The sequence below is a fragment of the Doryrhamphus excisus genome, chromosome 8 (assembly GCF_030265055.1).
Source record: "Doryrhamphus excisus isolate RoL2022-K1 chromosome 8, RoL_Dexc_1.0, whole genome shotgun sequence".
Taxonomy (NCBI): Eukaryota; Metazoa; Chordata; class Actinopteri; order Syngnathiformes; family Syngnathidae; genus Doryrhamphus; species Doryrhamphus excisus.
The window spans coordinates 10,400,520-10,425,751 of record NC_080473.1 but is presented as its reverse complement, the minus strand read 5'-3'; the positions used below and the strand labels follow the sequence as shown (position 1 = coordinate 10,425,751).

Here is a 25,232-nt window from a genome sequence, read left to right as displayed (position 1 = left end):
AAGTTAATTAGTTAACGGAATGGGTTTTTTTTGATGCAGGCTTAATATGTGCATGCTCTTTTGAACCTTCTGCTCACACCTTAAAACGCAGTGGTTGAGTGGTTAATGTTGAGCAAGGAAACAAATATTGAGTAAAGTAGAGTCTCAACTTTGCCTTGTCCAGTCGTTGATGGCTGTGCAAAGTTGCTGGATAACAAGAACACGCTATCATATATGCAGACCCAGGGAATTATCATGCTGCAATATAAGGTGACGCCATATAGTACGTGATTCCTCCATGAAGAGAACACCTCTACAAAGTTGATTATGGTAAGGTCGAGATCACTGAGATTTGTCTCTGATATTTTTTGCAGAAGTTCTTTGCTTACTTAAAAGTACCTGTCTAGGTGGATGATCTTGGACGATTTGGGTAAGTAAAGATGCTAAACTTGAAGGTCCTAATTAAAAAATTCAAGTTGAGTTGATAAAGCGTTCTTTACAATCTTCTCAGCCGTTTCAAGTGCAGGCGGTCTTAAGACTAAAAGAACTTGACAATTGTGTCCAGCCTAAGGCACACTTGTGCAATAATCACGCTGTCTAATTCGACATCTTGATATGCCACACGTGTGATGTGGATAGATTATGAATCATGAATGCCGAATGCTCACTAACACGGATTTAAACAGATTTGTGAACAATATTCAAGAAAGATAGGCCTTTTGATCAAAGACTGCTGAAGGGATAAACATCCATGTAACTGAAGGCCGGTATAATACTAAAGTGAGTGACGAGAAGAGGTTGTATTTATCGAATCATGCTTTACAAATGATCTTTGTGGAAAAAACAGCGGAAAAAACATCCTAGCTGAACTTTGACCTTCCATTGACCTCATAGACCTATCATATAATGATGCAGAAAGCATGCTAAAATGTCCATCCACCCTTTATCTACCATTTATCCTGTTCTGGGAAGCGAAAGCTTATCCTATCCTAGACCTGGTAACTGGTCTCTAATCATCACATGGCACATGTATACAAACAACCATTCATTGTGTGTGTATGTGTGCACACATTTGGACCCGCTCCAGAATCCATGTTATCGCCACAATGTCTCTGCACTCCATCAATTAAACATGCATATTACTGCTCGCCTGATGTGAGACATTTACTGTAGAAGGGGGGGTTAGAGTGGTGCAAAAGGGGGTCCGGGTTGAGATGAGGGGACACGGAAAGGGTGCATTCCGTGGGTGGTTGGTATCTTGGAGGATATAAAAAAACATAATTAATTTACATGATGCCTTTGTAACTCACTTACTTGTCTGTGTGCGTCTGTGTCTACAAATGTCTGGAAGAGTTGTACGACTCTGCAAACAAAACTTACGATTTTATTGAAATTTTTTTGTTGCGTGTCGTCCATACATCATCTTTCCACATCCCTCTTTGTCCACATCCCTGATTTGTCTAGTCCTCTTGCTCCTCGCCGTCGTCCACCTCCGCCTCCTTGCCTACAGATGTCGTGATCCATCTGGCTCATCAAAACATCAAAGTGGGTCACTGTCATGAGCACATACTGTACATGCACACACACACACACACACACACACACACATGAATACACTTCACACAGTCTCCTCCCTCAACGACCCCACAACTCCACCCACCCAAACATGTCTTCCGTGCAATAAAGCTCCACGCCAAAAAACTGACCAAACATGCGTGCAGCCGCTGACACACGATCGTATACGACGCACGCACATGGATGCCATCTGATAAGTAGTAAGTGGTATCCATGTCGACATGTCAATCACACATTCAACATGTGTTCATGAGTGATATGTTATTTTGGAAAAATATGTTAAAAACACCTCTTTTTTAATTTTTTTAAGAATTACCAATTTTTGGGTGCCTTGGCAGTCAAGGGCTCTTAGAATTGTCTTAACTTTCTTTCTTTATTTATTTTCTTTATTTCTTAATTTATTATTCTTCATTTATTTTTATTTTATTTTATTTTTTTGTTTTTTTTGTGTCCCGTCCAGCCATTGGGGCAGATAGTATTCCGTCCTAGTATATAGTATACCTACGCCAACTGATAAGTAGTAAGTGGTATCCATGGCGACGTGTCAATCACACATTCAACATGTGAATCCGATAAGTTTCATGAGTGATATGTCATTTTGGAAAAATATGTTAAAAAAAACTCTTTTTTTATTTTTTTTAAGAATTAACAATTTTTGGGTGCCTTGGCAGTCAATGGCTCTTAGAATTGTCTTAACTTTATTTATTTATTTATTATTCTTTATTTATTTTAATTTTATTTAATTTTTTTTTTTTTTTTTGTCCCGTCTAGCCATTGGGGCAGATAGTATTCAGTCCTAGTATATAGTATACCTAGTATCCTAGTATATAGTCCTAACCGATTTCACTCATGGATGATCAATATCAAACTCTGGTTAGATTTATTGTGTCTTTCCCTTTAAAACGTCCATTTGCAAATCTGTGATGTATTTTTTGAGAACAAGGTTATGGGGGCACATTGTTTCCCACACATTATTTATATTTTACTCTCAAGTGTTTATAGCTGTCTAGCCAAGTTCCGTAATATAAACAGAAATTGTGTTTATCTATGTACTATTTCACCCATCAGATAAGTTGAAGGTCAAGGCTTTTAATAAAGGAGACAAAGCGTGCGGACTGCAAGTGACTCACAACGTTCGTGCAGCAAAAGTGTGTACAATGAGTGTGTACTGAGTGTTTAATGAAATCTGTTTGCAAGTGCGACTAAATGTGCCAGGAGAATTAAAGGTATTAGAAGTGGGATTTAGGAGAGCAGCTTCACATCATACCTGGATCTTTTCAAAATCTCGCCCCCTCTGATTCAATCTATCAAATGCTTTCTCTCTATCTGCTTAGTCGCCACTTCATCCCTGTGCTCCCTGTCGGCGAAATCACAGACACGATAGATCACGCAAGCATTTAAGATGGGATTAAGTCGTTAAGGGACTTATCCATGTTTTCTCCTCTAATTTCCTTAAATTATTTTCCTTTTCGGGCTGTGACAGCGTGTGAGAACGATCAAGTGTGTCCTCTTTGTTGTACAGCTGTGCACTTGCCTTTGCGTGGCAAAAGCTGAAAGTTTTTTGTCACTTTGCGTGCCTGCATGAGCTCTTCTGTTTTTTTTTTCCTTTGTCCTTTTTTGCCTATCTGCATGTGGTGGGTGTGTGCTTGGATGCCAGGGCGCATGTGCAGCCTTAGATGCGCATGTATGTGTGTGCCCTGTGTGCATGTGATCGAGATGGCGCTTCGTGACAGCGGCTTTGTTGATTTTTGCAACCATGAAGACCCCCTGTGGTGCTCAGTGTAGCGAGAGCCGACGCTGAGATTCCACTTATCCGGACACCACGGCACATCACATGACAAGCATGAGTGTTTCTATATGCAACTAGACGTTATATGAGTGTGTAGGCCGAGTGTTTGTGTGTGCGCTCTTTGACCGGGGCATGATGTCTTGCTCCTATGGTAATGGTAATGGTTTAATTTCATTTGAACATGCATCAGATTACAATTGAATGCATCACATAATCAGTTCACAGTTCCACATGTCCAAAAGGAGTAGGAAGAAGCAAAGCTTATTAAATCCTACCCCTCCATCTGGTACTTTTACAATCAGTAACTGTTATATTTGTTCACTTCCTGCTTTCCTAATATAATTTAATTTTTTTTTATAAATTATTTTTTAAATTTAATTATTAATTCATTAAAATTATTAAATTTAATTATATTTTATTATATTATATATGTATTCATTTTTAATAATTTATTTGTATATTTTTTAATTTTTAATTTTTTTATTTTTTGTCACGTACCGAAATACGAGGTGATATGACCATACAATGACATAATGGGTACCATAGTAAGTGTCAATATAGTGATATATATATAGCGTTTCTTGAATTGGCTCATCGTTGTGCATTGTTTGAGTTCCTTACTCAATCCATTCCATAGTTTGATTCCACATACTGAAATGCTATGGCTTTTTAACGTAGTCCTAGCATATAAGTGTTTCAAATTGAGTTCTTCCCTGAGATCATATTTCTCCTCTCTTGTAGAGAAGACATTTTTAGGTAATTGGTTATTTTTAGCCTTTTGCATTATTTTAGATTGCATTATTATTTTTTATTCCTATGACTATGTTCTTTGTGTCTGTGCAAAATGATGATATTGGAGACGACAAGGGAGGGGCAGTAATAGTCACAAGGGACAGAAGTGCAAGAGTGAAGCACCAGAGGGGGTTTGATCAGGATCATTCAGTGTGGAACTAATTTTTTTTTTTTAAGATTTCTAAAAGATAATCTACACTTGTACAAGCGTCCTACAGTATGTGATGCCTGTGGCAAATGCTATCAGTGTGGGTCTAACAGAGTCAACCTGCACAAGATCTCACGCAGGGAAAGTGCAGTGGGTAGGAAAGAATCATCTGTCTTGAACAGCACTTGGCCACTCGTCACGTCACATCCAAACAAAGGGCAGAGCACAGCACGGCACAAACGACAACAAACAAGATCCCCGCTATTTGCAGCAGTTATGTTCCGAGAAAAGTTTTGACACATGAAACCCTCCCGCTATGTTGATGTTGATTTGGGATCAAAAGCGACTATTGGAATTATAAGATTATAAAGTCTCTCTTCAATTGCCGTTGTTTACTCACAATGACAGATGATGACAAGCTACATGCATGGAAGCACAATACAGGTTTAAGCCCTAAATATGAATGATACACTTATGAAACACACTTTTATTCATAAAATATATTGGTATGACCCGCCGAACATAGTCTTTGCCTTGCTTTTATCATGGTCAACAGGCTAGCATTACTACTACTAGCACTGTCAAACTTGCCTGTAATAATCAAATATTAACCTCTTTTCACCTCCTGCAAGGTTTTAAAGGCCAGATTTATTTTTTTTAAGAATGTAGACCGTGAAAAAAAAAAAAAAAAAAAGTAATGTGAAAATATCCTATTCTGTCCTATCCAATATTGTGTATTCCTCGGGCCATATGTTGGACACCTCTGCTCTAAAAGAACAACTTTATTCTTATAGTTTGACTTTTTCCTTGGAATATTATGGTGTAATATTATTTTTCCAGTTAAAAAAAAAAAATTCTCGATATTACTTTTTTTTGTATGTGTGATACGTCTAATATTAGACGGCGAATTGGCGTCATACATGATACATTATATACCCAAAAATAGAAATTGTTGACAAATTGAACAGAAGTTTATAAGACTGTTAAACGTGAGTTAAATTAACTTAAAACTGTGTTTAAAATAAGAATACCAAAAAAAAAATGAGAGTAGACCGTAGACATTAGTGCTGTTGTCACCATGGTATCGGCATCTTGCACTAACACAAGTTTTTATGCTGTAAAAAAAAACTTTATTTGTAACATATCATCATCACATTTGTGTAAACAAGCAGAAGAGGACAAAAAAATAAAAATAAAATCATCTTAAATGGATTTTCTGGCTATGGTACCCATCCCATAAGCTGAAATACACCATCAGACATACTATAACATAAAAAAAAATACATTACACAATATCAAAATTTAATGAGAACTCTGTCGGGTTTCAGCTTTGCACCACAGACTGTTTGCAGACAGGAGGGGTGAAGGCAGGACAGCAGGGCAGCCAGTGAAAAGGAGCCAGCGAGATAAGGAGGAGCCTGTTACATTAATCAGAGTTAACAGACAACACATGTGCTTCCGTTAGCCCCACTAGAGCACGCATCACAACACACGGATCGGCACGACATGGCATGGCACAGTCAGCCAAGAGAGGCCAGAGGAGGTAACACTGGCTCAACTGTGCGTGCCTGCCTGTCTCTACATGTTCTTTTTTTTTTTTTTTTTTGCCCAATTTGTGCAGGAGCCCATACGCTTCTTTAGAAGTGATCCTGCTTTTGTACCCTTCATTTGCAGCAGCAGCCAGGTGGAATTAGGCGTCATTCTGTCTGACTAAATGACAGCCGGTGAAGCGTAACTAACAGCGGCGCTCATTTGACTTAAGCTCTTGAACATGCAAGAAAAATACACCAGCAGTCTTTAACTGTGTGTTACATTAGTTAGGCAAGGAAACTTTATTAAGCTTATTAAAAGTTCCTAAGGGTAGTACGGTGGTCCACTGGTTGGCCTTTATATAGAAATCTACTTGTGTGGGTTCTCCGGATACCATTCATTCATTCATTCATTTTCTACCGCTTATCCTCACGAGGGTCACGGGGGATGCTGGAGTCTATCCCAGCTGTCTTCGGGCGGACTGGACCTTTATACCTATGGAGAATTTGGAGTCGCCAATTAACCTAATTGAATGTGGGAGGAAACCGGAGTCCCCGGATATAACCCACTACAAGCAAGGAATCAAACCCTGGTCTCCTAGCTGTGAGGCCTGCATGCTAACCACTCACCGTGCAGCCCCTGATACCATAAATTTGAATTTTAAATAAATAGGAGCTAGCTAAGAATGTAAGAACATTCATTCATTCATTCATTCATTTTCTACCGCTTATCCTCACGAGGGTCGCGGGGGATGCTAGAGCCTAACCCAGCTGTCTTCGGATGAGAGGCAGGGTACACCCTGGACTGGACCTTCATACCTATGGAGAATTTGGAGTCGCCAATTAACCTAATGGAATGTGGGAGGAAACCGTAGTCCCCGGAGAAAACCCGCTCCAAGCAGGGAATCAAACCCTGGTCTCCTAGCTGCGAGTCCTGCGTGCTAACCATGTTCTGCCACTTCTCCTCACGCGGGGGGCGCTGCAGCCTATCCCAGCTGTCTTCGGGCGAGGAGGCGGGGTACACCCTGGACTGGTGGCCAGCCAATCACAGGGCACATATAGACAAACAACCATTCACACTCACATTCATACCTATGGACAATTTGGAGTCGCTAATTAACCTAGCATGTTTTTGGAATGTGGGAGGAAACCGGAGTACCCGGAGAAAACCCACGCATGCACGGGGAGAACATGCAAACTCCACACAGAGATGGCCGAGGGTGGAATTGAACCCTGGTCTCCTAGCTGTGAGGTCTGCACGCTAACCACTCGACCGCTGTGCTGCCCGATACCATCAGTGTGAATTTTAAATAAGTAGGAGCTAGCTAAGAATGTAAGAACATAATTCGTGCGATTCACATTATGTATTGTAAAAATATGTATTACGGCATGTTCAGCTCAATATCTTTGACAAACAAACGGCACAGCATGCGGTAAGCCGACAGCTTGATAAATGCACCAGTGACCTTGTGATGACCTGTGGATTATAATGCAATATTGTCACTTAAGGAGGCCCCAGACAACACCCGTGCCAATATTGCACAATAATCCCCCTGCAGCCTCGCAGTCATTACTGCAATCAGCATTCACCTGATGAAACATCCATCGCTCCCTCCCTCCGTCTCTCCCTCCCCTCTTCACTTAATCTGCCTCTCCTCCTTCTCCACTTTTAAGAAAATCGGATGAAAACAGGCAGGGAAAATGTAGCACAGGAAATGGACGCAAGTATATCTGCTACCTCGTGAGTGGAGTCAAAAAGACACATGTGCTATACTTGATACGATTGAGTGGCCGGTTGAGGTCTTTACTGGGGAGGAGGATCATAAAATAGGGAGGAGTGTGTCTGGCTTGCAAGCATTTATTATTAAAGAAGGCGAGAAGTGAGGGAGTAAAATGACAGAATAAAACGAGTGCAGCTCACTGGGACGTCTGGTCTGTCTCTCCTGGAAGACTTTGCCATGCTCCCATTAAAAATGAATGGAGGGAGGGAGGGAGGGAAGAGGGGAGCAAAAGTGCTTGAACCCTCATTGTGGGACAATCATGGGGAACAAGATACAGACTCCTTCCTGTAATCTGAAGATGTGACTTTAAAGTGAGTTATTTTTTTTTATCACAGTATGTCTTCTCAAGGGACAATACTATACAGAACAATGGATCTATACTCCTCTCCAGGCTGTACACTGACTACTTTAACTAAGAGAGCGCTCTGAGCAAACAGAGTTGTCAGGCCGACAACCGTTTGTCAATTATGCAACTCCGTTTACTCAGTGGCGTTGCAAAGTACATACTGTACTATTGCGTACATGCTAGCCGACTCCACACAGTATTTCAAGGTGTGTCTGTGTGATTTGATATTAAATACATTCCATATTACTTCAATATAATTTCATCATAATAGCACTCTAGAAAGTAAGACTTCAACAAGGTTCAAACTCTTTCCCTGAAACTATGAAATTATTATTAAATTATTAAATTGTAATTATTTTTAAATTATTATTTATTTATAATAATTATTAAATAAATTATTATTGTTAAATAAAATTATTACATTGAAATTATTATTATTTATTTATAATTATTAAATAAATTATTGTTATTAAATTAAATTGTTAAATTGAAATTATTATTATTTATTTATAATTATTATTGAATAAATTATTATTATTGAATTAGAATAAATTAATATATGAAAATTATAATGACATTATTATTTATTTATAATAATTTTCAAATAAATTATTATTATTAAATAATAATTTATTTTTATTATTTAAAAATAAATACCCTGGCGCAAACGACCAGGGTTCAATTCCACCCTGTGTGGAGTTTGCATGTTCTCCCCGTGCATGCGTGTTTTTTTTTTTTTCCAAATTGTCCATAGGTATGAATGTGAGTGTGAATGGTTGTTTGTCTATATGTGCCCTGTGATTGGCCACCAGTCCAGGGTGTACCCCGCCTCTCGCCCGAAGAAGACAGCTGGGATAGGCTCCAGCACCCCCCGCAACCCTCGTGAGGATAAGCGGTAGAAAATTAATGAATGAATGAAATTATTATTTTCCAGAACTTTTCCATAATTCAGATCAATACTAGTAACCTTTTTTTTAATCTTACAGTTACTACTTTTGTCTGTAGGCACTATAAATACATAACCAAGTCTGAAAAGTTGGTAAATGTAGCAACAGAGACAACTGGAAGCACTGGGTTGCAAAACCGCTTGAGGTGGAAATGCAAATTTCATTTCACACAAGGGCGCTGTGTATTAATATTGCACAGAAATTACAGCAACATTCACCCCTTTGCATTCACAAGGCAGTCATGGACAAGGAAGTCAGGACAACTTCTGGAAAACCGGTCAATGGTTTTTCCAAGACTTGTGGGAACCCTTTTTTCACCAAGGTTTTACAAAAGTTTATTCACAAGTGGGCGATTTGGAATACATCTCCGACTTGTGTGTGACTCATTTGCTTGTAAATGCCAGTAAGACAATGAAAAGGGCGCCTGAACCATTCTGTGTCCCTGCCGCAATATTAACTGTGTATATAATAACAACTTTACTTTCCAGACGGACAAGAAAGTGGGTGCACTGCCAAACAAAATTGAGCACCTCTATTAAATAATGTAAGAAATTAGAAATGAAGTGGAAGTGGAAGCGTGTGTACACAACATGTACAAAAGAAGGTAAACACAGTGCAGAAAATCATTCATTGATACACACAGTAGGACACTTTTTTATACTTTTTCCTGCTAATCATTCCCAAAGTCAAAGTCTTGTCTCATTACATTGTGTCAAAAAACACAAGAGCACTGTAGGAAGTAATGCCCCCTTTTGTCTTTTTTTTTTTTTTAAGTTTCTTCCCTGTCTCGCCCCTCTTGTGCTTACCTCTCTGCTGGAGGTGAACGTCCTGTTCTGTTGCACTCCGTGTTTCGAACTCCTCTACGGCTGTGACACTTGACAAGACAATGGGTAAGCATCAGCACCTCGTGCAGAACAAGAGGTGCTCAGACGCTGCATTAAAAAGCCTGCGGTGTTCTCTGACCGCTGCTGTGCTGCTGAAAACTAATCCTTCGGCTACTTTTTTGACTGGAACACCACACCGGCACAGAGGGAACATGTTAAAGTTGACTATTCTTTGACGAGTTTTGAAAAAACTTTATACAATTAACAAACCGAAAATAGCATTGGTGGAAGAACAACTTGTGTGTACTTTGTGTTCCAATGCAACATTGAGTCATATAAAAATTGCTGTTTGATTAGCGCTACAATAAAATAAAGCGAGAAAGAATTGAATAGATGCATGGATAACTTTACAAGATCAAATCATGAGTAAAATATGAACGTTTTTATTGTAATTATCATAACCTATTGATGCAGCCATCACCATGCCGCCTACACGAACACAAGCCGGAAGCACAAATATCGATCCTTTGTGTACCGAGACATACCTGTATCACACACAATTAGCAAACTTAACAAAGTTAATAAACATAACCTCTGAGCAATTATTTTTTTTACTATCTGGGGCTGCATGAGTGGTGCTGGTATTTGGGAGCTGTGGTTCATTGACGGAAGCATATGGATATGATCCCCTCCATTCACAACTGTGCCACATTGTGATTTTCTATTATGCCAATAAGAATACATACACCTCCAAGATAACAAGTTCTTTACCAAGGAAGCTGAAAGTGCTAAGCTAATTGGGTGATGTTTCCAGACCTGAAACCAATTGAGAACCTGTGGGGGCATCCTCAAGCAAGCTAGCAAGCTAAATAGTGTGCCTCTAATATATTTCTTCAAAATCTAAAAAGATAAAAATTACCACTTCCACACGGGATGGGAGAACTTTTTTTCACTCTGTTGTGTCAGACATATCATGTTTGATTTTATGACTGGATGCAGTTCATTCATTCATTAATTTTCTACTGCTTATTGTCACGAGGGTCGCTGGGGGGTGCTGGGGCCTATCCCAGCTGTCTTCGGGGCAGGATACACCCTGGACTGGACCTTTATACTTATGGACAATTTGGAATATAATATTAGAACATGCAAACTCCACACAGAGCATGGAATCGAACTCAGGTCTCCTAGCTGTGTGGCCTGCTCGCTAACCACTCGTCCACCGTGCAGCCGACTGGATGCAGCGTTAAGTATAAATATGCCTCAGGAGCCTACCACTAAACATTGTAGTCAGTGCTCTCCCAGTACGCTGGCATTAACAGCATTTAAATGGGACTGTTAGTACTCCGCCTCCGATTTGCCTCCCACACCGACGAGTACACACAGCACTGCCCGCAGCTTTGCACTCACATCGTACACTGGCTCTGTTGTTGTTTGTTTTCCACTCACCCCAACCCAGGCCCAGCTGCCCTAAGCCTCCTTCTATAAATGACGTTGGAGTATTCTCAGCAGGAGGTTAAGCCCAGAACATCCTCTATTTCACGGATCTATAGGAATCCAAGTTGAGGACAGAGATAACCGGGGGGTCCTTTGCTATGTGTGATGATCGCATACCCCATGTGACGTGTTGCAAACAGAACATGGCACAAAAAAAGAAGTCCATCCCAACAATCAATGAATAAAGTTGATTTCCATCTGACTTAGCAGATGCGATACACACAAATAGATAAATGCAGGAATGGACTGTGTGTGTGTTTTTGTAAGATCCTTCGGGAGCGGAGGGGGGACTGATGTCTGCATGGGCATGAAATGAACAACATAGAACAACACCACGGGGTGTATTGCATTGTTCACCATCCATCAACGGGACGGGATGAGAAATTCCACAAATAACTGGGGGGGAAATGGAGAGTGGAAGTAGGAGAGAGAAAGCAAGAAGCGTTTGAGCACAAAAATGACTCAGATTTAACTTAGCATGAGTAAGACCAATTAATCCATTCGAACTCACAACAAATTCATTGGAGGAACATGGGGCACAAACAAACAAATTTATGTTACTAACTAATCGTGTAAAACTGTCAGTACACTTTTTCTGTTGCGGGAGTCAGTCACGAGTAGCATGGGAGCTCTCGAGGAGCTTGGTTTTTTTTATAATTTTTTTTTTCCATGAGCTTGTTGAACCATCAGAGGTCATAGGAGGTCATTACTCAATGTAACAGACTTATGGTGTCATCTTACAAAGAACGCTAAAATCATGACACAACAAAGGAATTCATTCATTCATTCATTTTCTACCGCTTATCCTCACGAGGACCCTGGACTGGTTGCCAGCCAATCACAGGGCACATACAGACAAACAACCATTCACACTCACATTCATACCTATGGACAATTTGGAGTCGCCAATTAACCTAGCATGTTTTTGGAATGTGGGAGGAAACCGGAGTACCCGGAGAAAACCCACGCATGCACGGGGAGAACATGCAAACTCCACACAGAGATGGAATGGAATCAAACCTGGGTTTCTTAGCTGTGAGGCCTGTGTGCTAACCACTCGACCACTATGCAGCCCGAAGGAATTCAAATTATTTCAAATAATAATGACAATAAATAATATAGTCTACAAGACAAGCACCAAATACTAGTTTAACTTTTACAAGTTCTTTTAACAAACCCAGTAGAGCATTTCATTGGCCAACGGCAGCCATGCCTGGCGGGCCACCAGAAGTCATGTGTCAGCATATGAACTTTCATTTATTCATTTTCTACCGCTTTTCCTCACGAGGGTCGCGGGGGTGCTGGAGCCTATCCCAGCTGTCTTCGGGCAGGGTACACCCTGGACTGGTCACCAGCCAATCACAGGGCACATTCACACAAACAACCATTCACACTCACATTCATACCTATGGACAATTTGGAGTCGCCAATTAACCTAGCATGTTTTTGGAATGTTGGAGGAAACCGAAGTACCTGGAGAAAGCCCACACATGCACGGGGAGAACATGCAAACTCCACACAGAGATGGCCGAGGGTGGAATCGAACTCTGGTCTCCTAGCTGTGAGGTCTGCGCGCTAACCCCTCGCCCGTTTTATATGAACTTCTTAGTAGATTTTACTTTGTACTGATCCTACTTAAGTAAATGTGAATAAGGTGTCATTATTCAATGTATATAATAAAAACAATATACAAAATGTACTACTTAATACTAAGTAAGCACATTAATATTAACATTTTTTTATTGACATTATAGCTGACATTCCCTATTTTACTGAGCAGACAGAAAACCTTCCTTCATAACACTGTGGTCATTCTAGTTTTTGTGTGATTCTGAATACATAATTGATACTGTGAATATATTACTTGGGTATTACTCTGTACATTGTATTCATACCATAGTATAACAAACCCTTTCATTTCAAATACTGCATTATTGGCTGTGGAGCTGCTTTCCTTTTAGGTACAGTATAGTATATCTCTCCTGGGGAAGCTCATGCCCTTCCTGTGAGATACAAGAGACATAAACAGCAGAGCTAATTCATATTCACAGCATATGGCACATCATATGGGAACAGAGGCTTGCCACTCTACATTGACGATGATATAAATCAACACACAGCATCATTGCTTTCTGTGTGCTTTATCTTAAAACGGAGAACATATAAACCTTGAAGCCTTGTCTTATTGCATTTTGTATCAGTGGAGCATAATAGTGAAAATATACTGAAACACATTCAATAGGCCCATCTATGTAATTGTGCCTCGCAATTGTTGCTTTGAAAGGTAGCCGCTATGAATGAATGTGTCTGCTGGAAAAAGATTTACAAGGTCTTTTATCATAACAGAGCATATACAACAAAAGGAGATTTCTCAAACATGTCTTTTAATTAATGCCTACCTCTTTTATTTCATCAGGTAGTGGGTGGATGGGAGAGAAGCGAGGAAGCATCATTATCCCCCTCCTTCGTCTCCTGCTGTGCCTCCACACAATTCTCCTTGTATCCTGGAAACAAGGAGAGAAAAGAAGCAGAAATAGCGATGATGGAAACCATTGAGGGGCACAAGGAGGATGACAACACATCAGATTGTGCTTGTGACTGCAGCAAGCAAACATTCTGATAGATGTTGGATTTTAGTCCTAAAAGTCTACATTAGTGGACAAAATCCACATTAAAAGCACAATACCAAAGTCAGTGGCATTTCTAAGCTTCAAATTTCCATTATGTTACCATTATTACCAAATGCGGTAACACTTATTGCAACCACATTGAGGTCGCCCATGTCACTGTTTTATCTAATCTACTGGCTGTGGTCGCCATGGTGTACTGTAGTAGAGTACCTGCTCCGAGCAGATCCGATGCTGCCGTTATTAAATATAAGCTGATGGTGATCAATGGTGACGGTGATTCCGGGTGCAGACAAGTCTGAACATCAATGCGTTTTAGGGGTGGTCAAACTATGGCCCGGGGGCCACATGGGTCCGCCATGTGTTTACATACGGCCCGCCCATTCTTTCCAAGGTATTTCATTGAAACTTAACATACAACCTTTTGATGGTTTAGGTAACTTTTGTTTTTATCAATTTGGTTATTTGATGTGGTCTGCTGTTTACAAATTACTCCTGAAAAAAGGGACACATATAGGTTGCATGATACTTTTACAGATACAATAATTCCAGGTGGACTGCTGAATTATATGTAAAATTTATAGTCTGGGATGCATGGTTGTCGAGTGGTTAGTGCGCAGACCTCACAGCTAGAAGACCAGGGTTCAATTCCACCCTCGGCCATCTCTATGTGGAGTTTGCATGTTCTCCCGTGCATGCGTGGGTTTTGTCCGGGTTGTCCGGTTTCCTCCCACATTCCAAAAACATGCTAGGTTAATTGGCGACTCCAAATTGTCCATAGGTATGAACGTGAGTGTGAATGGTTGTTTGTCTATATGTGCCCTGTGATTGGCTGGCGACCAGTCCAGCACCCCCCGTGACCCTCGTGAGGATAAGTGGTAGAAAATGAATGAATGAATATATAGTCTGCCCCCCCCCATCAATTTTGTTAAATCAATGCGGCCTGTGAGGCAAAAAGTTTGCCCACCCCGATGTGTTTTCATACCCTTTGTATTGAGTTGTGGACTCCTATAGAGCAGCTACACACAATAACCCACACAGAAAACTTTTGAGAGTTTGTTTTTGATTCAAACAAAATTTCAAGACTGGACGAACGAAAAACTGGCAATACGGAGTTATTCCAACAAGTGAAAGAAAAACTCGAGGAAGTCGGTATCACGTGATGTTGGTGTTTACGTTTTACTGGGCATGCCCCGTTGACTATTCTGGTTGATTATAGTGGCGCATGTAGACACGCGATTGGCTAATGTCAGCATTAAAGGATGACCTTGTTGGTTTTGCTATTATTTCAAAAGAAAGATCAACAAAGAGTGTTGCTCCACTGCTTTATCAAGATAATTCCCAACCAAACCTCAAACCTCTAAGGATTATTGATCAATGACAGAAAACCAATTTGACTGATTTGGCGATATCGTGTCTGCCGTCTTATTAGCCTAAAATTATCAAGTGAACTTGGTGTGGGTGATAAACTGATTAATAGCTAGTAGCTTCAGAGATTAATGTAGGGGGTAAATCCCTTTGCGTGATGTGCACCATATTAAACTCATTTGATCACACACTATTCGATACATGAATCAGTAAAGCTTATGGATTAAGCCTATAGACAGCATATTGCGGTTATTTGTTATGAAGCGGTGATCATACCGTGATAACGTACCAACTAGACTGATACAATGAACTTATTTCTGGAGGCTGCGGCCAATTAATAGACGCCTATTAGTCGTGGTTTATCGCTGGAAGGTGTCATGTTATTGCGCATACATGCGAGTGAGTCAGTAGTGGATGACGGAGGTTGTGTGAGGAGAGCAGTAATACAAGCCTAACCCAGCTTCAGTCTGGTATGCGGCTGTGCACGCTTTCAGGGCATTTATCTATCAGCTCACCGTTAGCGAAGGGAAAGCATCACGCCAAGCCAACACTTGACCCCAGATTAAATACCTCTGGCTAACTTAGGGGCCAGCGGTCACTCCTATCAGATGGTCCTCCCGTTGCACGGGTGCATGCTAGACATCAAATGCCCTCACAGGCCATCAGCCGGGAAATAGACTGAGACGACACGCAGGAGATCAACACACACACACACAACGATAACAAGACTATGTTCTAAGATGTCATGCAAAACATGGCAAGGTTTTAGTTGATATTAAAGATTTTCGTCAGTCGCATGTAAACAAGAATGTGCGTTTTAGTACTCACACACAAACAAGAGTAGAAATACTAAGCTCGCCCAATCAAAAAGCAGGCTTCAAACTCACGCACGCTAATAGCCTGAATGCCCCCCCTACTGTCTTGAGGCTCTGCATTTAAAACAGTAGAGCAGAGCGCCTCAATCAGTGGTTCTCACAGCACAGATAAATTAGTAACGCCTCGTGACAACGTTGAGCAGGCCTATCCCCTTTAGATGGGCACGGATATAAAAGGCCTGATTGTGCATGACAACTATCCCCCTGTGACATTTTGTCCGTTTTAGCCCTGATTGAACTATTAATCAGTCTAATGTGAGAGATGGCAAGCTGTTTATGAACTCATCTATTCCGCACAGACGCATACCCGAGTCGTGACAGGAAACAAACACTCACGCACAATTCAGCATTTGAGCACAAAGGCAACCTTTATCAATCATATTTATTTATGATATTATTTATTTAACAACCCATTACAATACACTCATATGTGACTTTACTCATCTGTACACACAAATCATTATTTGCACTATTGATCATTGCACTAAAATTAATATATCTGCTCCTGCATATGCTCCTGTGCAATACTATGTGTAGTATATTTTGGATATCTTGTATATATCTTGTATATATCTTGTTAAATTGTCTTTTTTACTCTACTTTATATACTTTTTTTGTTTTTTAAACTTGACTACTGCACTGAAAGGAGAAGCTCTCCAATTTGGTTGTACATCTTGTATAATGACAATAAAGGCCATTCCATTCCATTTACGATGCAAAAAAACCCTAAACATTTGGCTTCAACAACTTGAGATTACTTTAAGACTATAACTTAAACATACCCTAAAATTGCTAGAAGGCTAGCATCTAAATCCAATGCCTGCTGTAAACTACAACCAGGTCCTGCTGCACATGCGTATTAAACTATACTTTAAATTTAGTTTAAAGGGATCTACTATGCTTTTTCCACTTTTCTAACCTATAAATGTATTTAGAATGTTGTATTATCATGTTAAACGATGCCAAAGTTTCAAATAATTAGGTTTACGCATTTGGAAGTGAGCTATGAAAGAATTTGGAATGACTGAAAAGGCTCCGTTTCAAAAGGCGTGGTAAAACTGCACCTTTGTGATGTCACACAGGGGCTGGCTTCCTTATATGGGCATGGCTGTAAGCCAGATAAGCTCTCCGCCCTCCTACAAGCTCTGCTACTCTGTTTACTTAGCTAGCAATGCCGCATTTGTTTACAATTCCTAAAGACGCCACTATCTGGCACAAGTGGTTGGAGTTCCTGATTCCCTACCAGCAAAATAAATGCATTTTACGGAATTTCACACTGGACTGTTTTGCCAACATGGGTCAGTATGCAGTTGGACTAGCCGACAAACTGAGTCTGAGTGAGAGCAGCAAGCAGTAAGTAACAGGTTATCAGTGTCCTAACTGTGTTTATTTTGTCTTAGAGCAAAATTACTTGTCTGTGTAGCATTATAGAGTGTGCATAAATGCGGCAGGGTTGCTAATAGCCGTTTCCCACCACAATTAGTGGCCACATTAGACGATACCGATGCTGTAGAAAATCTAATGCTAAAATGCTAAAGCTATTTACCATTAAGAAGCATCTTGAAATAGCCTCTTTTCTTGAGAAAATTCGGACTGTCCGGTTTCTACTTCCGGATCGAATTAGAACACATGGATGTATGTTCAAACCCGATATTTTAAAAGATACATAGCTGACTCAAAAAAGTAACAATAAATAACTCAAATAAGTCAAGTATCGGGCTGCACGCAGGTTTTTTACGGGTACTCTGGTTTCCTCCCACATTCCAAAAACATGCTAGGTTAATTAGCGACTCCAAATTGTCCATAGGTATGAATGTGAGTGTGAATGGTTGTTTGTCTATATGTGCCCTGTGATTGGCTGGCCACCAATCCAGGGTGTACCCCGCCTCACGCATGAGGACAGCTAGAAAATGAATGAATCACGTTAAGTATCAAAAGAATAGGTATTTTGATGTGAGAATCAATTTTAATAGGCTCCAGCATTTAATAGGCTCCCTAGTGAGGATAAGTGGCATATAGAGATGATGGATGGAATCCATTTTAAAACATGAAAATCTGGTATCGGAATTATCGATATGTCAGTATCACAACATTTCAGCACCAAACCTAAATAACCCAGATTTTTTTTTTTTTTTAAAGCTTATACCTGACTTTTGTAATTAAGACTTAAAAAAATAAAATTCTTGTTTTTAATCTATCTGGAATGAAGTATTTTTAAATTTTTATTAAATGTTTGTATTTGTATAAATCAGTTTTATTGTCTGCTTGCATGTGTTGCTCCTAGTGCATGTTTTGTTTGAGTGGTGTGCATTTAATGTATTGTCTTAGAAGTAATGTGGAATTACGGCCAGACATTCCTGCAGGGCGTTTTTAGAGGGCCAATCATGGCATTGCATTAGACAAATTATAAATGTCCTTAGACAGATTCTTTTTCCTGGCCTTTTTTTTTTGTGATATCAATGCCCTCAATTCTTTGTGGCTGACCAAACCGAACCTGTGTATAAATCTGGGTTAATGTCACCTTTTGTAACGGAATAGCGTGAGAAAAGGAGAGATTTGAAATGATTTCATTTGCTTTGCATGTCGTGCTATTTATGGAGCCGTCAATGAATCGTGCAGACTGCGATGCACATTGCACACACCCACTCCAGTCTAGTCTACCTTCCGTGCTTGTTTATCTTCCCCCGCAGGAGAAAGAGACTGGTGAACGTGACAGAGAGGGGGGGTGAAATGCTGCAGTCAGGCAAGAGACAACAATCAGACCTCACAGCCTGCTATGGTGAAAAGGGTAAAGGGAAGACTGGACCTTTCTCTGAACTCTCCTCTTTTGTCTCTCTTGCCCTCTTGGAAACTGTATTAGTGCCTCAAATGCCCCTCAAATGGGAAGGTCAATCTCAGCCAAAAAGTAATATTTAAACTTTATAATGATGATTTGATTAGCTTTCGAATAACAATAATTTGTGACAATATATATATTGTGTTTTGTTTTGAGGAGTATGTATTGCTAAAACAAATTAACCTAATTTGGGAAGGTGCATTCAGTGTTTTAGGGGCATCGAGCCTGCAGGGACTGGGAGCTTGGCATCTATTGAGTCTGTTTCCGGCACGCTATGCTGTGTGGGCAAGTGTATAATGAAGCATGCTTGCGTGTGTGTGTGTGTGTGTGTGTGTGTGTGTGTGAGGGAGGGACAGAGTGAGTGAGCGTGGAGAAGGAGGGGGGGGTGACAGGGAAAAGTGTCTGTGTGTCTATGTGTGCATGCATGGATTTATGATGGGGGGGGGGGGGTTAAATTTGACCCACTATTCTTTTTTTTTTGGCATGAAATGACTAATATTGTCACGCTTGACATATTTGGGCTCGGCTGTGTGGGACGAATCACGCAGGTTGACTTTAGCATAGACTGGCTGTACAAAACAAACAAATATTCCTATTTTTGTCACGATAATGCATTTGGTCATCTGCATTGTCTGAGTCCAAAACCCAACTTTGCTCAGTAGTTTGTGTGCCTTAGACTTCCTGTTATATTATGTCATTGTGTGTATGTGTGTGTGTGTGTGTCTTTGATCCTGCTTAGCGAGCCACTTAGTGGATGTCTCTCAAGGCTGTTTAGATCAGTCCTTCTTTGTTAGAACTTCACAATGTGACTTGTGAAAACATTTCTGAAATACAGTGGAAGTTCCGAAGGTCAAACATAAGGCATTGCAGGACACAAGGACACTTCCGTTTGTTTGGAATTTTAAACAATCGAGGGATAGAAATGTTGGATAAAAACCAAACTGTACAAAAAAATATGATAACCCATCTATTTTCTATGCCGCTTATCCTTGCTAGGGGTATGCTGGAGCCTATCTAAGCTGACTACCAGGATAACCAGTGGTTAAATGAATGGGAATCATTCTCATGGTTCCATATGGAAATAACATTTTCTACATTCATTTTCTACCGCTTACACAATGGAATGGTGGCCAACCAATCACAGGGCACATATAGACAAACAACCATTCACACTCACATTCATACCTATGGACAATTTGGAGTCGCCAATTAACCTAGCATGTTTTTGGAATGTGGGAGGAAACTGGAGTACCCGGAAAAAAAACCCACGCATGCACGGGGAGAACATGCAAACTCCACACAGAGATTGCCGAAGGTGGAATTGAACTCGGGTCTCCTAGCTGTGAGGCCTCTGTGCTAACCACTTGTCCACCGTGCAAGTCAGAATCTTCATGTATTGCGTGTTGCAGGTCTGTAGCAACGTGATGATCCAAGGTCTGATACTGTTGTATGTGTCATGTGTTGCCATACTATCACACGTTAATAGAATTTGGACTTGTTGACATTCTAGTGCTGTTTTAAAAGAATCACGTGAAGTCATGAGTATAATACTGTAAATACAGGGTCAGGCAAAATGATATGACACATTTGTAGGTTAAATAAAAAGCAAATAAAGTAAAGAAACAAAAAAGTGTTTTTATTTTTTATTTTAAAAATTAAATCAGTTCTGGCGTTGCAAGGTTGGACGGTTAATTTTGGTTGAAGTGCAAACGGAACGCTGCAACTGAAAAAGAAACGAAAAACAATGGCATTATAAAGAAACAAAGCAAAATGGCATTATTTGTACTTTTCAAAAATAAAAACACTTTTTTGTTAGTTTACTTTATTTTCCTTTTATTTAACCTACAAATGTGGCAGATCATTTTGCCTGACCTGGTACAGCGACAAGCTTGTCAACCTATTGGAAATTGCAGGAAGTCGTTACTCAATATCGTAATCTAACTAGTCGTCTTAGATAGAAAGCTAAAATCATCACGCAGCAGCTTAACATTCAAAAGGTATCTACAAATATACAACAATATCTCATAATGCATTTGACGGTTGCATTTTCGCCACGTACTCTGACATTAAGTCAGCCGGGCTAGGCTGCAGTTTTTTTTAATAAAAACAGTTTTTTGTTTCTTTACTTTATTTGCCTTTTAATTTAACCTACAAATATGTCAGATCATTTTGCCTGACCCTGTATAACGCTTCTCCCATTAAGGGTTACAACAGCACTCAATGATTTGTTTGGCTTAGTAGGATACCCTTCCTGACGCAACCCTCTTCACATTTATCCAGCAATAGCTGTCACTGTCAGGGAATCAAACCTGTATTCACTGCAGAAAAACAGCAAGTCCTCAGTGCTACACTTGAAGCAAAACAATGTGGAAAAAAACATGAAAACAAAATAACTGTAATTTATAATAAATCCTGCAAAAACATGTTGCATTGGATTGTAATCATGTTTTGAAAAGGTCTTAGCCCATCTGTGATATTCTAGTGAATGACAGATGTTGTGTTCTGTATTAAAAAATAATCAAAAATAACAGTGGTCATGAAAGTAATCTTCACACAGTGATGGATGGCGATACATTCCTGATAACAATTTTAAGAGCAGTTGAAAAATTGAAGAAAATACGGCTACAACCTGAATGGCGGGGCTGCACGGTGGTCGAGTGGTTAGCGCGCAAAAACATGCTAGGTTAATTGGCGACTCCAAATTGTCCATAGGTATGAATGTGAGTGTGAATGGTTGTTTTTCTATATGTGCCCTGTGATTGACTGGCCACCAGTCCAGGGTGTACCCCGCCTCTCGCCCGAAGACAGCTGGGATAGGCTCCAGCATCCCCGCGACCCTCGTGAGGAAAAGCAGTAGAAAATGAATGAATGAATGATTAACAGAAAGAGACAGAATGTTAAAAAAAATAGGCTACAAGACCATCAGCAAGATGCTTGGTGAGAAAGACACACCAATAATTTGAAAATAGAAGCGATACAAGGTGCGATTAAATGTGATTAATCACGAGTTAACTAGGGGGGAAAATGTGATTAATCACGATCGTGAGGAAGCGGTAGAAAATGAATGAATGAACCTGAATAGCTTATATGCATTAATCCAGTTAAATAGTGATACTTTGGCAACAGTTTGACCCTGGAACAGACTATTATTACTATTATTTCCTTCAAGAAAATGCCTTGTCTAATGAAATGGAAGAAATCAAAAGCGATTGTGTGGATATCCCATTGTAGAGAATTTCTTAATATAGAGCCACATGAAAGACAAAGACAGCTGGGATAGGCTCCAGCACCCCCGCGACCCTCATGAGGATTAGCGGTAGAAATGAATGATTGAATGAATGATTAACAGAAAGAGACAGAATGTAAAAAAAATAAGCTACAAGACCATCAGCAAGATGCTTGGTGAGAAAGACACACCAATAATTTGAAAATAGAAGCGATACAAGGTGCGATTAAATGTGATTAATCACGAGTTAACTAGGGGGGGGTGTGATTAATCACGATCGTGAGGAAGCGGTAGAAAATGAATGAATGAACCTGAATAGTTTATATACATTAATCCAGTTAAATAGTGACACTTTGGCAACAGTTTGACCCCGTAACAGACTATTATTACTATTATTTCCTTCAAGAAAATGCCTTGTCTAATGAAATGGAACAAATCAAAAGCAATTGTGTGGATATCCCATTGTAGAGAATTTCTTAATATAGAGCCACATGAAAGACAAAGACAGCTGGGATAGGCTCCAGCACCCCCGCGACCCTCATGAGGATTAGCGGTAGAAAATGAATGAATGAATGAATGATTAACAGAAAGAGACAGAATGTAAAAAAAATAGGCTATAAGACCATCAGCAAGATGCTTGGTGAGAAAGAGACCACCGATAATTTTAAAATAAAAGCAATACAAGGTGTGATTAAATGTGATTAATCATGAGTTAACTATGGCGAAAATGTGATTAATCACGATCGTGAGGAAGCGGTAGAAAATGAATGAATGAATGAACCTGAATAGCTTATATACATAAATCCAGTTAAATAGTGACACTTTGGCAACAGTTTGACCCTGGAACAGACTATTATTATTACTATTATTATTTATTTCAAGAAAATGCCTTGTCTAATGAAATGGAACAAATCAAAAGCAATTGTGTGGAGATTTTTTAAATATATACCCACATGACATAAATAATGTCTGAAGCAAACAGACAGAGAAGAAAAAGTAGCGTATGTAAGTAACTAACTTACTTACTGACATACTGATCTGGTCATCTTGTTAGAGCAAGCTGGACTTTGGTCCGTTATCACTGGCTGAACATTTGCACAACCTGCCAATAAGCATAAGACAATTATGGTTAAGGACGGGTCAATGAAAGGTTACAATGGATGACGATTACAGCTGTGGTTTTTTTTTTTTTTTCTCCATTCATATTCCTTATTTTAATGTATACTTTTTAAATTAAAAATGTGTTTCCATGTCCCGGGTTGATTCGTCTTTGCTTGACTTGCCTGACTGCTGACAGGTTTTCATGGCTCTCTACATGGCTGCCTTCTTGACTGCCTGCCTGCGTGTCTCCCTGTCTTTTTGCTTATCTGCAGGACTATTAAGTGTGTGTGTGTGTGTGTGTGTGTGTGTACTGAATGGATTTGCATGAGAGCCAGTGGGGTGACCCAGCTCTCTCACGCCAAGGCTTCTGAGGAACAAATAGGACTAGTCGGATGTCGTGACAGCACTCACATCAGTTTAAATAAGAGTGCTGTGCTGCAGCCGTGTGTGTGTGTGTGTGTGTGTTCGTGTGTGCGTTAAAGCAAGCAGCCAGGCACGCATTTAGTCAGAAAAGCTTTATGAGGCTTTGTGTACGTGAGTGTGCCTCAGTGTGTGTGTGCCAGTAAGCATGCAATATCTTTTGGGAGGTTCTGTGGAGAGGAAGACAGCGATATTAACAGTTTAATGAGCTCAATGGGGTTGACACACACACACACACACACATACCGTCACTCAAATCAAATCCTTCAAAGAGCGGAGGGAACAGGTTTGTTCTGTGAGCACAAGCAGACTTCTGAATAAATGAATGCTGTCATGAGGTTAAATAGAGTTCACTTGCACATACATCACTGCAATATGAATGAGCATAGACCACAATAATGACCGCCACTCCATCCTGGTTATGTTGCCTGGGAAGGCTCACACACAACTACTCAAGGTTCACATCAGGATAGCTAATGACTAAAACAAATAATGCCTATGTAAGCATATTATACTGTATGTATACTTGGCTTAAATGAAGCATTTACAAGCAATGCATTAAAATATAAATACATGGCAGAAGAATCATTGTAACTGTGAATGTAGTATTCGACATTAGCCACTAGGTGTCAGTAATTGTGCAGTGAGACAACCACAGCAGCCGTTTATTGCATTGAATGATCTCACAACGGGCACAATAATAAAAACATCATAATAATAACATGTGCTACTGTTGGGACATCAAGAGATCCCCAAAACAATTTAATATCATTACAATTGAAATGAAATTTGAATTTTGAGAGTATTTAAAATGTGACAAAATGTTGTTGCCAGTCAGATGAAAGTGTATAAAGTGTATTATGAGTGGTTTTGCAACCTTTAAATGATACTTGTGAACAAATAAAGTTGGCTACTTCAAGGATTTCACTTATTATGGTCTATTTTGGGAACCTATCCCCCGCAATAATTAACTTTTTCTAGAGAAGGAACACATATATATACTTCATATACCAATAAAAAGGTAAGAATTTAAATGTTTTTCACTTAACAAATAACAATAAATGAATGTGACTAAGAAGTATTTGAAAATTATTTGAAACTAGAGTGAATTATCATCTTTTTTTGTTATCCTCTAAATGAGCAACATATATTAAAGGGGACCTATTATGCTCATTTTTCGACCCTTTGTCCCTTTGAGTTGTCTCCTATAGAGCAGCTACACACAATAACCCGCACAGAAAACCTTTTAGATTTTGCGGAATCTGCACCTATTCCAGCTATATTTCCTTTGATTACTGCTTCCTGCCAAAACTGTCTGTTTTAATTTACTTCCACCCACAGCATGCTTTCTAACTATGAACCATATAAGGAAGTCCACCCCTCTGTGATGTCACAAAGGAGCAGTTTTACCACGCCTTTTGAAACGGACCGTTTTGAGCCATCCAAAACTACTTTTAGAACTCACTTGCAAATGCGCAAACCTCATTATCCGAAACTTTGGCATTGTTTAACACGAGAAAACATTTTAACTTTTTAACATTTTAACTACATTTATAGGTCAGAAAATTGGAAAAA

General features: G+C 39.7%; 1 long non-coding RNA gene across 1 annotated transcript; it reads right to left on the bottom strand.

Moving 5' to 3' along the window:
* Positions 1 to 210: 210 nt before the first annotated feature.
* LOC131134692 (uncharacterized) lies at positions 211 to 23,241 on the bottom strand. Its single transcript, XR_009131456.1, has 3 exons — positions 23,163 to 23,241; positions 13,604 to 13,708; positions 211 to 1,503 (listed from the first exon to the last, which is right to left on the bottom strand). It is a non-coding gene; the product is annotated as an uncharacterized LOC131134692 (long non-coding RNA).
* Positions 23,242 to 25,232: the final 1,991 nt, after the last annotated feature.